The sequence below is a fragment of the Ovis canadensis genome, chromosome 2, assembly GCF_042477335.2.
Source record: "Ovis canadensis isolate MfBH-ARS-UI-01 breed Bighorn chromosome 2, ARS-UI_OviCan_v2, whole genome shotgun sequence".
Taxonomy (NCBI): Eukaryota; Metazoa; Chordata; class Mammalia; order Artiodactyla; family Bovidae; genus Ovis; species Ovis canadensis.
In genome coordinates this window covers 120,638,518-120,653,670 of record NC_091246.1, presented here as the reverse complement: position 1 = coordinate 120,653,670, position 15,153 = coordinate 120,638,518, and positions in this window count along the sequence as shown.

The following is a 15,153-nucleotide window of genomic DNA, read 5'->3' as shown; positions in this document are numbered from 1 at the left end:
GCATAGAGGCTCGCCGTGTCTCCTTATTTGCCTGGGCTTCTAAGACCCACGTGAGAGGGAGCCCAAGGTGGGGCACACTCTGCTATTCAAGCGGGTGCCTGTGGCCTACATAGACGGTGCAAGCTCCTTGTCTTGGGACTTTATTGGCTTTCTATGTAAACCAAGGAATTTCAGCCCCTTTTCTCCTCTACACTATTCTTTCCTAATCTCTCCTCACCGACGCTGTCTCCTCTTCGAATTCCCTGGATCCACTGGGGCTAGACCCAGCAATGTAAACTGTCTTCATCTTCAGCTGCAAAGAATATCAGTTCAGTTCAGTTGCTCAGCCGTGTCCGACTCTTTGTGATCCCACGAACCGCAGCACACCAGGCCTCCCTGTCATTATCAACTCCCAGATTTTACTCAAACTCATGTCCATTGAGTCAGTGATGCGATCCAAATCTCAGCCTCTGTCATCCCCTTCTCCTCCTGCCTTCAGTCTTCATCAAGGTTTTTTCCAATGAGTCAGTTCTTCGCATCAGGTCACCAAAGTATTGGAGTTTCAGCTTCAACATCAGTCCTTCCAATGAATATTCAGGGCTGATTTCCTTTAGGATGAACTGGTTGGATGTCCTTGCTGTGTGAGGGACTCTCAAAAGTATTCTCCAACACCACAGTTCACGAGCATCAATTCTTTAATACTCAGTTTTCTTTATAGTCCAATTCTAACATCCATACATGGCTAATGGAAAAACCATAACTTTGACTAGATGGACCTTTGTTGGCATCTGATTTCAGGTGGTCAGTATGGACCATCTGGTGATGTCCATGTGTAGAGTCATCTTTTGTGTTGTTGAAAGAGGCTGTTTGCTATGACCAGTGTATCCTCTTGGCAAAACACTGTTAGCCTTTGCCCTGCTTCATTTTGTATTCCAAGGCCAGACTTAGCTGTTACTTCAGGTATCTCCTAACTTTCCACTTTCGTATTCCAATCCCCTGAGATGAAACGGACATCTTTTTTTTAGCGTTAATTCTAGAAGGTCTTGTAGGTCTTCATAGAAACATTCAACTTCAGTTTCTTTGGCATTAGAGGTTGGGACATAGACTTGGATTGCTCTGATATTGAAGAGTTTGCCCTGGAAACAAATCAAGATCATTCTGTCATTTCTGAGATTTTACTCAAGTACTCAAGTATTGCATTTCAGACTCTTTCGTTAACTGTGAGGGTTACTCCGTTTCTTCTAAGGGATTGTTTTCCACAGTAGTAGATACAATGGTCATCTGAATTAAGTTTGCCTGTTCTCATCCATTTTATTTCACTGATTTCTAAAATTTTGATGTTCACTCTTGCCATGTCCTGCTTGACCATGTCCAATTTACATTGATTCATGGACCTCACATTTCAGGTTCCTATCAAATATTGTTCTTTACAGCATCAGACTTTAGTTTCACCACCAGGCACATCCACAACTGAGTATCATTTCTGCTTTGGGCCAGCCTCTTCATTCTTTCTGGAGTTATTTATCGACTCCTCCCCAGTAGCCTGTTGACCATCTACTGGGCTGGAGGTCTCATCTGCCAATGTCATATCTTTTGCTTTTCATACTGTTCATGGGGTTCTTGAGGCAAGAATACTGAAATGGTTTGCCATTCCCTTTTCCATTTGGGTATGTATCCAAAGGAAGTAAAAACCTTTCTCAAATATATTCACCCTCATGTTTAATGCAGCATTATTCACAATAGCCAAGACATAGAAACATCCTACTTATCCACTGGTGAATAAATGAATAAAGAAAATGTGGTGTGTGTGTGAGCACAAAGAACTGATGCTTTTGATTGTGGTGCTGAAGAAGACTCTTGAGCATCCTTTGGACTGCAAGGAGATCAAACCAGTCAGTCCTAAAGGAAGTCAACTCAATGGACATGGATTTGAGCAAACTCCAGGAGAGAGTGGTGTGCTGCAATCCATGGGTTTGCAAAGAGTCGCACATGATTTAGTGACTAAACAATAACAACAAATATATATATATATATATATATATATATATATATATATATATATATATATATTCTACTCTGGGTAAAGGAGGAATACTATCTTTTGTAACAATATGTGTGTGTGGATCTTGAATGCATTATGCTAAGTGAAATAAGGCAGAGAAAGACTTTATGCTCTCATTGATATGTATGTGTCTAAAAATGTTTGATGTCATGGAAAAGAAGAGTATAATTGTGGCTGTCAGGGCCTGAGAGATAGGGAAAATATAGTGATGTTGGTCAAAGGGTAAAAACTTCTAGATACAGAATGAATTTATTCTGGTAATAAAATGAATATACAGCATCATATATATAATTAACAATACAGTATTATATACTTGAACTTCCCAGGTGGCACTAGTGGTAAAGAACCTGTTTGCCAATGTGGGAGATATAAGAGATGCAGGTTCAATCTCTGGGTTGGTAAGAGTCCCTGAAGGAGAGCGTGGCAACCCACTCCAGTATTCTTGCCTGGAGAATCAAGAACAGGGGAGCCTGGCAGGCTACAGTCCATAGAACCACAGAGAGTTAGATACGACTGAAGTGACTTAACATGCATTATACACTTGAAATGTTGAAAGTATAGATCTTTAAAGTCATCACCACAAAAATATGGCAAGTATGTGAAAGAATAAGGTGTTAACTTACCTTGTTGTGGTAACTATTTTACCAGATACACATACATGAAATTGCTACAGTTTACACCTTATACTTACACATGTGTCAATATAATATTGCAATCACCTGGGGAAAAAAATCTGTTTCTCTGGACTTAAGGGAGCTAACTATATTTAACTGCTTAAGATAAAACATTATGCTTTTATTTTTCTTCTAATTATCAAAGGCACTCTAGAAGAAAATCTTATATAATAGAGCCTCTTGACTAATATTGTGTTTATATTTTAATACAAATATTATCTGAGTAAGCAATATTATGATTAAAAAGTCATTCAGAAATGCTACTGTTAGTTGTCTTGGGTCTCATTCATAATAAGCAGGAAATGTACAAGGATGTTGACCATCTGGTGATGTCCATGTGCAGAGTCTTCTCTTGTGTTGTTGGAAGAGGGCGTTTGCTATGACCAGGGCATTTTCTTGGCAAAACTCTATTAGTCTTTGCCCTGCTTCATTCTGCATTCCAATGCCAAATTTGCCTGTTACTCCAGGTGTTTCTTGACTTCCTACTTTTGCTTCCAGTCCCCTATAATGAAAAGGACATCTTTTTTAGGTGTTAGTTCTAAAAGGTCTTGTAGGTCTTCATAGAACCATTGAACTTCAGCTTCTTCAGCATTACTGATTGGGGCATAGACTTGGATAACTCTGAAATTGAGTGGTTTGCCTCGGAGACGAACAGAGATCATTCTGTCATTTTTGAGATTGCATCCAAGTACTGCATTTAGGACTCTTTTGTTGACCAAGATGGCTACTCCATTTCTTCTGAGGGATTCCTGCCCCCAGTAGTAGATATAATGGTCATCTGAGTTAAATTCACCCATTCCAGTCCATTTTACTTCTCTGATTCCTAGAATGTTGACGTTCACTCTTGCCATCTCTTGTTTGACCACGTCCAATTTGCCTTGATTCATGGACCTGACATTCCAGGTTCCTATGCAATATTGCTCTTTACGGCATCGGACCTTGCTTCTATCACCAGTCATATCCACAGCTGGGTATTGTTTTTGCTTTGACTCCATCCCTTCATTCTTTCTGGAGTTATTTCTCCACTGATCTCCAGTAGCATATTGGGCACCTAATGACCTGAGGAGTTCCTCTTTCAATATCCTATCATTTTGCCTTTCCATACTGTTCATAGGGTTCTCAAGGCAAGAATACGGAAGTGATTTGTCATTCCCTTCTCCAGTGGACCACATTCTGTCAGACCTCTCCACCATGACCTGCCCGTCTTGGGTTGCCCGGGGGGCATGTCTTGGTCTCATTGAGTTAGACAAGGCTGTGGTCCTAGTGTGATTAGATTGACTAGTTTTCTGTGAGTACGGTTTCAGTGTGTCTGCCCTTTGATGCCCTCTTGCAATACCTACCATCTTACTTGAGTTTCTCTTACCTTGGGCGTGGGGTATCTCTTCATGGCTGCTCCAGCAAAGTACAGGCCCTGCTCCTTACCTTGGACAAGGTGTATCTCCTTACCGCCACCCTTCCTGATCTTCAACGTGGGATAGCTTCTCCAGGCCCTCCTGCGCCCACATCACCACTACTCCCCAACACCAAAATCAGATTGACTATATTCTTTGCAGTCAAAGATGGAGAAGCTGTATACAGTCAACAAAAACAAGACCGGGAGCTGACTGTGGCTCAGATCATGAACCCCTTATTACCAAATTCAGACTCAAATTGAAGAAAGTAGGGAAAACCACTAGACCATTCAGGTATGACCTAAATCTAATCCATTATGATTATACAGTGGAAATGAGAAATAGACTTAAGGGCCTAGATCTGATAGATGGAGTGCCTGATGAACTATGGAATGAGGTTCATGACATTGTACAGGAGACAGGGATCAAGACCATCCCCGTGGAGAAGAAATGCAAGAAAGCAAAATGGATGTCTGAGGAGGACTTACAAATAGCTGTGAAAAGAAGAGAAGCGAAAAGCAAAGGAGAAAAGGAAAGATATAAGCATCTGAATGCAGAGTTCCATAGCAAGAAGAGATAAGAAAGCCTTCTTCAGCAATCAATGCAAAGAAATAGAGGAAAACAACAGAATGGGGGAAACTAGCGATCTCTTCAAGAAAATTAGAGATACCAAGGGAACATTTCATGTAAAGATGGGCTTGATAAAGGACAGAAATGGTCTGGACCTAACAGAAGCAGAAGATATTAAGAAGAGGTGGCAAGAATACACAGAAGAACTGTACAAAACAGAGCTTCATGACCCAGATAATCACGATGGTGTGATCACTCATCTAGAGCCAGACATCCTGGAATGTGAAGTCAAGTGGGCCTTAGAAAGCATCACTATGAACAAAGCTAGTGGAGGTGATGGAATTCCAGTGGAGCTCTTTCAAATTCTGAAAGATGATGCTCTGGAAGTGCTGCACTCAATATGCCAGCAAATTTGGAAAACTCACCAGTGGCCACAGGACTGGAAAAGGTCAGTTTTCATTCCAATCCCAAAGAAAGGCAATGCCAAAGAAGGCTCAAACTACCACACAATTGCACTCATCTCACATGCTAGTGAAGTCATGCTCAAAATTCTCCAAGCCAGGCTTCAGCAATATGTGAACCATGAACTTCCTGATGTTCAAGCTGATTTTAGAAAAGGCAGAGGAACCAGAGATCAAATTGCCAACATCTGCTGGGTCATGGAAAAAGCAAGAGAGTTCCAGAAAAACATCTATTTCTGCTTTATTGATATGCCAAAGCCTTTGACTGTGTGGATCACAATAAACTGTGGAAAATTCTGAGAGAGATGGGAATAGCAGACCACCTAACCTGCCTCTTGAGAAATCAGTATGCAGGTCAGGAAGCAACAGTTAGAACTGGACATGGAACAACAGACTGGTTCCAAATAGGAAAAGGAGTACATCAAGGCTGTATATTGTCACCCTGCTTATTTAACTTCTATGCAGAGTACATCATGAGGAATGCTCACTGGAAGAAACACAAGCTGGAATCAAGATTGCTGGGAGAAATATTAATAACCTCAGACATGTAGATGACACCACCCTTATGGCAGAAAGTGAAGAGGAGCTAAAAAGCCTCTTGATGGAAGTGAAAGTGGAGAGTGAAAAAGTTGACTTAAAGCTCAACATTCAGAAAATGAAGATCATGGCATCTTGTCCCATCACTCCATGGGAAACAGATAGGAAAACAGTGGAAAGAGTGTCAGACTTTATTTTTCTGGGCTCCAAAATCACTGCAGATGGTGATTGCAGCCATGAAATTAAAAGACACTTACTCCTTGGAAGAAAATTTATGACCAACCTAGAGAGCATATTCAAAAGCAGAGACATTACTTTGCCGACTAAGGTCCATCTAGTCAAGGCTATGGTTTTTCCAGTAGTCATGTATGGATGTGAGAGTTGGACTGTGAAGAAAGCTGAGCACTGAAGAATTGATGCTTTTGAACTGTAGTGTTGGAGCAGACTCTTGAGAGTCCCTTGGACTGCAAGGAGATCCAACCAGTCCATTCTGAAGGAGATCAGCCCTGGGATTTCTTTGGAAGTAATGATGCTAAAGCTGAAGCTCCAGTACTTTGGCCACCTCATGCGAAGAGTTGACTCATTGGAAAAGACTCTGATGCTGGGAGGGATTGGGGGCAGGAGGAGAAGGGGACGACAGAGGATGAGATGGCTGGATGGCATCCCTGACTCGATGGACGTGAGTCTGAGTGAACTCTGGGAGTTGGTGATGGACAGGGAGGCCTGGCGTGCTGCGATTCATGGGGCTGCAGAGTCGGACACAACTGAGTGACTAAACTGAACTGTACAAGGATGTACCAAAAATGTTATGAAAATCATTCACCAGGCATATAAGATAATTACATGTTTGAAAACTTAAGAGGAAAACAAATGTATGTGTAAGACTAGGTTATTTACAAAGTCTTACTGAGCGGCTTAGTAGGGAATCAACTATGCATTTATGCATCAGCAATAGTTTCTAATCTCAAATTTGAATTAGACTTCCTGGAAATAAGAAAGAGAGATGGTATTCATTTGAATAATCCTTTAAAAAATCGATGGCTTATATACAGGGCTTCCCAGGTAGTGCTAGTGGTAAATAACCTGCCTTTAATCCAAGGAGACATAAGAGACACTTTTTTGATCCCTGAGTTGGGAAGATCCAGGCAAGAAGTGGCAACCCACTCCAGTATTCTTTCTGGGACAATCCATGAACAGATGATATTGGTGGGCTACATTCCACAGGGTAACAAAGAGTCACACAAAACTGAAGCAACTGAACATACACAGTGGAAAAGTAATCTTTGTAAACTTACCTCTGAGGGATCATTGACACTGGACTTAACAGAAAAATATATAAATCATCTGTTTTAAATATGTTCAAAGAACTATAGGAAACCATATGTTAAAAATTAAAGTATGACAGTGATGTTTCAACAAATAGAGAATATTAGTAAAGAGAAAGAATTTAATAATAATAATAAAAGAACCATGTACTAACTTTGAAATTGAAAAGTACAATAATTGGAATGAAAAGTTGATGAGGAGGGCCAAACAGAAGATTTTAATAGCCAAAAGAAAGAATTAGGGAATTTAGAGACAAGTCCATTGATATAAAATAAGTCAAGAAAAATTATGAGCCTCAAGGACCTGTGAAACATAATCAAGAATATCAGCAAATGTATATTGGGAGTCACAAAAAAAGGAAAGAAATAGGCAAAATATTTGAAGAAATAACAATCAGAAACTTTCCAAATGTAATGAAAAACATTAAATCAAGAAAGCTAATGGAATAAAAATAGAATAAATTCAAAGATATCCATAGCTTATGTATATTACTATCAAAATTCAGTTCAGTTCAGTCCTTCAGTCGTGTCCAACTCTTTGCAACCCCATGGACTACAGCATGCCAGGCTTCCCTGTCCATCACCAACTCCTGGAGCTTGCTCAAAATCATGTCCATTGAGTCGGTGATGCCCTCCAACCATCTCATACTATCAAATTGTGGGACATTAAAGTCAAAGAGAATCTTGAAAGCAGAAGGAGTCAAATAATTTAGGTACAAGGATTCCTGAATAAGATAAACAAGTGATTTTTCATCAAAAATCATCAAAGTCAGAAGGCAATGAAGTAAGATATTCAATGTGATTAAAGAAAAAGACTGTCAATTAAGAATTCTATATGCTTATGGTGTTAGGAAGTGTTCTACCTTCATTCTTTTTCACATAGCTGTCCAGTTTTCCCAGTACCACTTATTGAAGAGGCTCTCTTTTCTCCATTGTATATTCTTGCCTCCTTTGCCAAACATAAGGTACCCATAGATAGATGGGTTATATCCAGGGTTTCTATCTTGTTCCATTGGTCTATATTTCTATTTTTGAGCTAGTACCACGCTTTCTTGATTAATGTAGCTTTGTAGTATAGTCTAAAATCAGGAAGTCTCATTCCTCCTGCTCCATTTTTCTTTCTCAAGATTGTTCTGGCTATTCAGAGTCTTTTGTGTTTCATACAAATTAAAATTTTTGTTATAATTTTGTGAAAATGCCATCGGTAAGTTGATAGTGATTGCATTGAATCTGTGGATTGCTTTGGGTAGTACAGTCATTTTCACTTTATTGATTCTTCCAATCCAAGAACATCCTCAGAATGAGAGAAAATAATTGAAAAATAAGCAAGTGGCAAAGGATTATACTCCAAAATATACAAGCAGCTCATGCAGCTTAATAGCAGAAAAACAAACTACCCAATAAAGAGACATTTCTCCAAAGAAGACATAGAGATGGCCAACAGGCACGTGGAAAGATGCTCAACATCACACATTATTAGAGAAATGCAAATCACTGGTCAGAATGGCCATCATCAAAAAATCTACAAAAAATAAGTGCTGGAGAGGGTGTGAAGAAAAGGGAACCCACTTGCACTGTTGATGGGGATGTAAACTGATACAACCACTATGGAGAACAGTGTGAAAGTTAAAGTTGCTCGTTTGTGTCCGACTCTTTGCAACTCCATGGACTGTATAGTCCATGGAATTCTCCAGGCTAGAATACTGGAGTGGGTAGCCTTTCCCTTCTCCAGGGGATCGTCTCGGACATAGGGAGAACAGTAGGGAGATTCCTTTAAAAACTAGGAATAAACCCACCATATGGCCCAGCGACCCTATTACTGGGCATATACCCTGAGAAAACCATAATTCAAAAAGACACATGTACCCCTATGTTCAATGCAGCACTATTTACAATAGCTAGGACATGGAAGCAACCTAGATGTCCATTGACAGATGAATGGATAAAGAAGTTGTGGTAAATATACACAATGGAATATAAACCATAAAAAGGAGTGAATTTGAGTCCATTGGAATGAGGTGCATGAACCTATGCAGAGTCAATTAAGTCAGAAAGAGAAAAACAAATATCATATATTCACACACACACACACACACACACATATGTAATCTAGAAATATGGTACTGATTAACCTATTTGCAGGGCAAGAATACAGACACAGATGTAGAGAATGGACTTGAGAACACAGCAGGGGAATGAGAAGGTGGAACAAATTAAGAAAGTAAGATTGATATATATATACACTACCATGTGTAAAATATTAATAAATAGCTATTGGGAAGCTTCTACATAACACAGAGAGCTCAGCCTGGTGCTCTGTGATGCCCTAGAGGGGTGGGATGGGAGGAAGGCTCAAGAGTGAGGGGATATATATATACTTAGAGCTGATTTACATTGTTGTATGCAGAAATGAACAGAACATTGTAAAGTAATTTTCCTCCAATTAAAAATAAGTTTCAAAATATAGAAGAAAAAGAAATAACAAAGAAAATGCAAGCCAATAAAAATAACCAATACCATCATGCTGCTGCTGCTGCTGCCAAGTTGCTTCAGTCGTGTCCGACTCTGTGCAATTCCATAAAGGGCATCCCACCAGGCTCCCCTGTCCCTGGGATTCTCCAGGCAAGAACACTGGAGTGGGTTGCCCTTTCCTTCTCCAATGCATGAAAGTGAAAAGTGAAAGTGAAAAGTGTAAGTGAAGTCGCTCAGTCGTGTCTGACTCTTCGCGACCCCATGGACTGCAGCCTACAAGGCTCCTCCATCAATGGGATTTTCCAGGCAAGAGTACTGGAGCTGGGTGCCATCGCTTCTCCGAGTACCATCATGACATAACTACAAATTTTGTTTATGGCCTTTGTTCCTCTTTCAGACACTTATTAATCATTAATCCACATCTGCCCTGTGTACATCCATCCACTGCTTTTCAGGAAATTAAGTCTTTCTCATATGGTTCTAGGAGGTTCCTTAAAGCCATTACCTCTGACTCAGACCAACTGTCAGCACCACAGGAAAGGGAGCTCCAACATTCAGGTTGTCAACTTCCAGTTGAACACCTCGGTCCTGAGTCATCACCCTGATGTGCTCGTACCTCATATTCTATGAACAGAAATATCTCTGGCCAAATACACCATGGGAAATGGAACTTTCAGGTCAATCGCACCTACATTACTTCTCCCCCATCGTATACACTATGATTCTCCTATCACTATATGTTTCAGTTCAGTTCAGTTCAGTGGCTCAGTCATGTCCAACTCTTTGTGACTCCATGGATTGCAGCACACCAGGCTTATTTGTCCATCACCAACTCCTGAAGTTTGCTCAAATTCATGTTTATCAAGTCAGTGATGCCATCCAACCATCAAATCCTCTGTCGTCCCCTTCTCTTCCTACCTCCAATCTTTCAATATTGGCAGCATTGGGGTCTTTTCTAATGAATCAGTTCTTCACATCAGATGGCCAAAGTGTTGGAGTTTCGGCTTCAGCATCAGTCCTTCCAATGAATATTCAGGGTTGTTTTCCTTTAGAATGGACTGGTTTGATCTCCTTTCAGTCTAAGGCACTCTTAAGAGTCTTCTCCAATATCACAGTTTGAAAGCACCAATTCTTTAGTGCCCCACTTTCTTTATAGTCCTACTCTCACATCCATACATGACTACTGGCAAAACCATAGCTTTGACTAGACAGACATTTTTCAACAAAGTAATGTCCCTGCTTTTTAATATGCTGTCAATGTTGGTCATAACTTTTCTTCACTATATGCTTCAGTTCAGTTCAGTTCAGTTCAGTTGCTCAGTCATGTCTGACTCTTTGTGACCCCATGAACCACAACACACCAGACCTCCCTGTCCATCACCAACTCCCGGAGTTTACCCAAACTCATGTCCATCAAGTTGGTGATGCTGTCCAGCCATCTCATCCTCTGTCATCCCCTTCTCCTCTTGCCCCCAATCCCTCCCATCATCAGAGTCTTTTCCAATGAGTCAACCCTTCACGTGAGGTGGCCAAAGTATTGGAGTTTCAGCTTCAATATCACTCCTACCAATGAACACCCAAGACTGATCTCCTTTAGCATGGACTGGTTGGATCTCTGTGCAGTCCAAGGGACTCTCAAGAGTCTTCTCCAGCTCCAAAAGCCTCAATTCTTTGGCACTCAGCTTTCTTCACAGTACAACTCTTACATCCATACATGACCACAGGAAAAACCATAGCCTTGACTTGACGGACCTTTGTTGGCAAAGTAATGTCTCTGCTTTTGAATATGCTGTCTAGGTTGGTCATAACTTTCCTTCCAAGGGGTAAGCATCTTTTAATTTCATGGCTGCCATCACCATCTGCAGTGATTTTGGAGCCCAAAAAAATAAAGTCAGCCACTGTTTCCACTGTTTCCCCATCTATTTGTCATGAAGTAATGGGACCAGATGTCATGATCTTAGTTTTCTGAATGTTGAGCTTTAAGCCAACTTTTTCACTCCCCTCTTTCACTTTCATCAAGAGGCTTTTTAGTTCCTCTTCACCATAAGGGTGGGGTCATCTGCATATCTTAGGTTATTGATATTTCTCCTAGAAATCTTGATATAAACATCTGAATGCAGAGTTCCAAAGAATAGCAAGAAGAGATAAGAAAGCCTTCCTCAGCAATCAGTGCAAAGAAATAGAGGAAAACAACAGAATGGGAAAGACTAGAGATCTCTTCAAGAAAATTAAAGATACCAAGGGAGTATTTCATGCAAAGATGGACTCAATAAAGGACAGAAATGGTATGGACCTAACAGAAGCAGACAATATTAAGAAGAGGTGGCAAGAATTCACAGAACTATACAAAAAAGATCTTCACAACCCAGATAATCATGATGGTGTGATCACTCAACTAGAGCCAGACATCCTGGAATGTGAAGTCAAGTGGGCCTTAGAAAGCATCACTATGAACAAAGCTAGTGGAGGTGATGGAATTCCAGTGGAGCTCTTTCAAATTCTGAAAGATGATGCTGTGAAAGTGCTGCACTCAATATGCCAGCAAATTTGGAAAACTCACCAGTGGCCACAGGACTGGAAAAGATCAGTTTTCATTCCAATCCCAAAGAAAGGCAATGCCAAAGAATGCTCAAACCACCACACAATTGCACTCATCTCACATGCTAGTGAAGTCATGCTCAAAATTCTCCAAGCCAGGCTTCAGCAGTACATGAACTGTGAACTTCCTGATGTTCAAGCTGGTTTTAGAAAAGGCAGAGGAACCAGAGATCAAATTGCCGCTGGATCATGGAAAAAGCAAGAGAGTTCCAGAAAAACATCTATTTTTGCTTTATTGACTATGCCAAAGCCTTTAACTGTGTGGATCACAATAAACTGCAGAAAATTCTGAGAGAGATGGGAATACCAGACCACCTGACCTGCCTCTTGAGAAACCTACATGCAGGTTAGGAAGCAACAGTTAGAACTGGACATGGAACAACAGACTGGTTCCAAATAGGAAAAGGAGTACGTCAAGGCTGTGTATTGTCACCCTGCTTATTTAACTTTTATGAAGAGTGCATCATGAGAAATGCTGGGCTGGAAGAAGCACAAGCTGGAATCCCTATATGCTTAGGTGAGTACAACTCATTTTCCTTGATAATCTCTCAAATAAGATTCAGAATTATCTATCCTGAATAAATCTAAGGAAAGTTCCATAAGGAGCCCCTCTTTTGGTTATTCAGTTTCAATATGTCCATCCACAGAGATCATGGGCTTGAGAGGGACTGGAGGAGGAGGAGAGAAAGAGAAGTCTTGAGTGCGTAACCCACCAAATAATTATTCATCCAACTGCATGAGTTAAAACAGAATAGTTCACCTCCTCATCTGAAAAACTGAGCTGGAGAGGGTGGTTCAGAATAATGGGGCCTGTGTGGTTTGAAAAGCTTATTTAATGTTCCTCTGAAGGCAATACCAATTGCCTCCAAAATAAATTGCACCAATAAATACCAATTGCCTTGTAAATAAAATTACAAGACAATCCTAACAGATACACAGAGAAAGCATGACTAAAGAGGAGAAATATTGGCCTAGATTGTTTAAAAGACCTCTTACAGGGCAAACTTTCTTTGAGCCTAGCACCAGGGTAGATTCTAGAATGGAGGATAAGGCCCTCATGCTGCCCTTTGCTGAGGGCCTGCCATACTGGACTTGAGACCAGATGTGTACAAGTATGAGCCTAAATCCTGGTAAAAACTCTACAAGGCATGTGTCACCAATGCCCTTTTACTGGGAACGTGAAAGGTGCAAGTATTTGTCATTAACTCGTGTCCAACTTTTGTGATTCCATTGACTGTAGCCTGCCAGGCTCCTCCGTCCATGGAATTCTCCAGACAGGAACTCTGGAATTGTTGCCATTTCCTTTTCCAGAGGATTTTCCTGACCCAGGAATCTAACCCAGATCTCCCACATCATAGGCAGATTTTTTTCTTTTTTTTGTCTGAGCCACTATGGGGGTGCATTACATTTCAATGATTCAATAACAGCAAGTGGCAGTCCCAGGGTTTGAAGACTGACCTGTCCCACTCTAAGGTTTCAATTTTTCTCTTCTATCAGCTCCCCCCCCCCCCATCAACAATATAAGATACATGGGCTAAGTTGGGTAAGGTGGACCCTTCCTAACAATTGAACACCATGGCTAATAATCTTTGTCATTCATGCTATTTCACTTTCTGCCTCATGGATTTTTTAAATTACACAAGCCAGTATACAGATGGGAACTGAAGCCCAGAAAAGTTAAATGTCATTTGGCTGTTTTACAACAGATTGGGAGTTGAGACATTGGTCTTAGAGCAACTTCTGGATAGTTGTGGATGAGCCAATACATTCAGCAGGCTCACTGGGAGCTGAATTTACAGACTTTCTCACTCACAGCCTCTTTCCTGGCCCCAGACGTTTTCTGTGGGGTAAGTAACATGATCAAGCTGGCGAACAGGAGAAATTACAAGACACTCATGTCTGCTGACCATCCCAGTCCCCTGCAAGGGGCAGAGCAGTTGCTTCTCTGGACTTAAAACACCTTTGTGCTTCTAAAATCAAAGAATCACAAGCAGAAACATTAGGCTACTTACTGCTTTTAATTCAGACAGGAGAAATGTCACCATAACTGAACATCACCTCCCTTTCAGGCATGCCTGGACCTTGGTTTTTAGCTACATCATCTGACACAGGTTGCCATGGCAAAGATGATTCTAATTTTTAAAAGGTGACAGGAGCTTCTGTTTGGCACTCAGGACAGCAGAACAATCTGGGAGGTTTACACCCACTAAGGAGTGTCTTCACACCTCCTACTAGACTCTGGACACTTGAATATTAAAGCAGTGAGAAGCCAGAATAAGCTCAGTAGCAGTAAACAGGTCCTACCTGAAGAAAATGGATTTTTAAGGGGAATCTGTTAAGTTGTTTTGTGTTTTAACAAGACACAACAGGTATAGAGGTTGAAAGTTAAATAGCACTACAGGACAAAAGATGTGTGATAAGGGCCCTAGCTTACTCCTTCTCACCTCAAAGAGCCCATTGCTCAGAGGCACTGCTTCAGCCTCCACACCTGACACCTGCTCCTGAGTGGAATGCACTCACCTACATACCACAGTGTGTCTGAGCTCCTGCTCCTTCAAGTTCAGGCCTTTCCTATTGAATTCCTGCCTTTTGTGCCTTCTCCCCACCTACACAGACTCATTATCTTCTTAGCCTGACATTATGATTGCATCACACTTTTTGTTGAAATAAGCATTTTTCATATCAGATTCAAGAGTATACAATGATTACACTTTACTTCTTATATAACTTTTTGGGTTTGGTTTTGTTTTGTTTTGTTAGAGTTAACAAGTCCCTGTTTGTTTGTTTGTTTAGTTTTCTGTGTGCCTTTCCCTAGCTTGGGTTCTTCAATATCAGATGCACCCAAAATGTATTAGTTCATTTATTTCTCTTGGAATGATTTCTGTGGAGTTCTCTGTGCTCCTGCTATGACCTTCACTGTTCCTCTCACCGTTGCTGGGGACTCCCTTCACTTCCCTAAGTGCATGAGGTCCCTTTTTTCCTGGATTCTATGCATTCCATTTTCTCAAGTAACTCCCTCATTTTCTTGGGGCATATCTTCCAGATAGGTTCTTGAAAAAGGATATCAAGGAGGTAAGTTTTCTA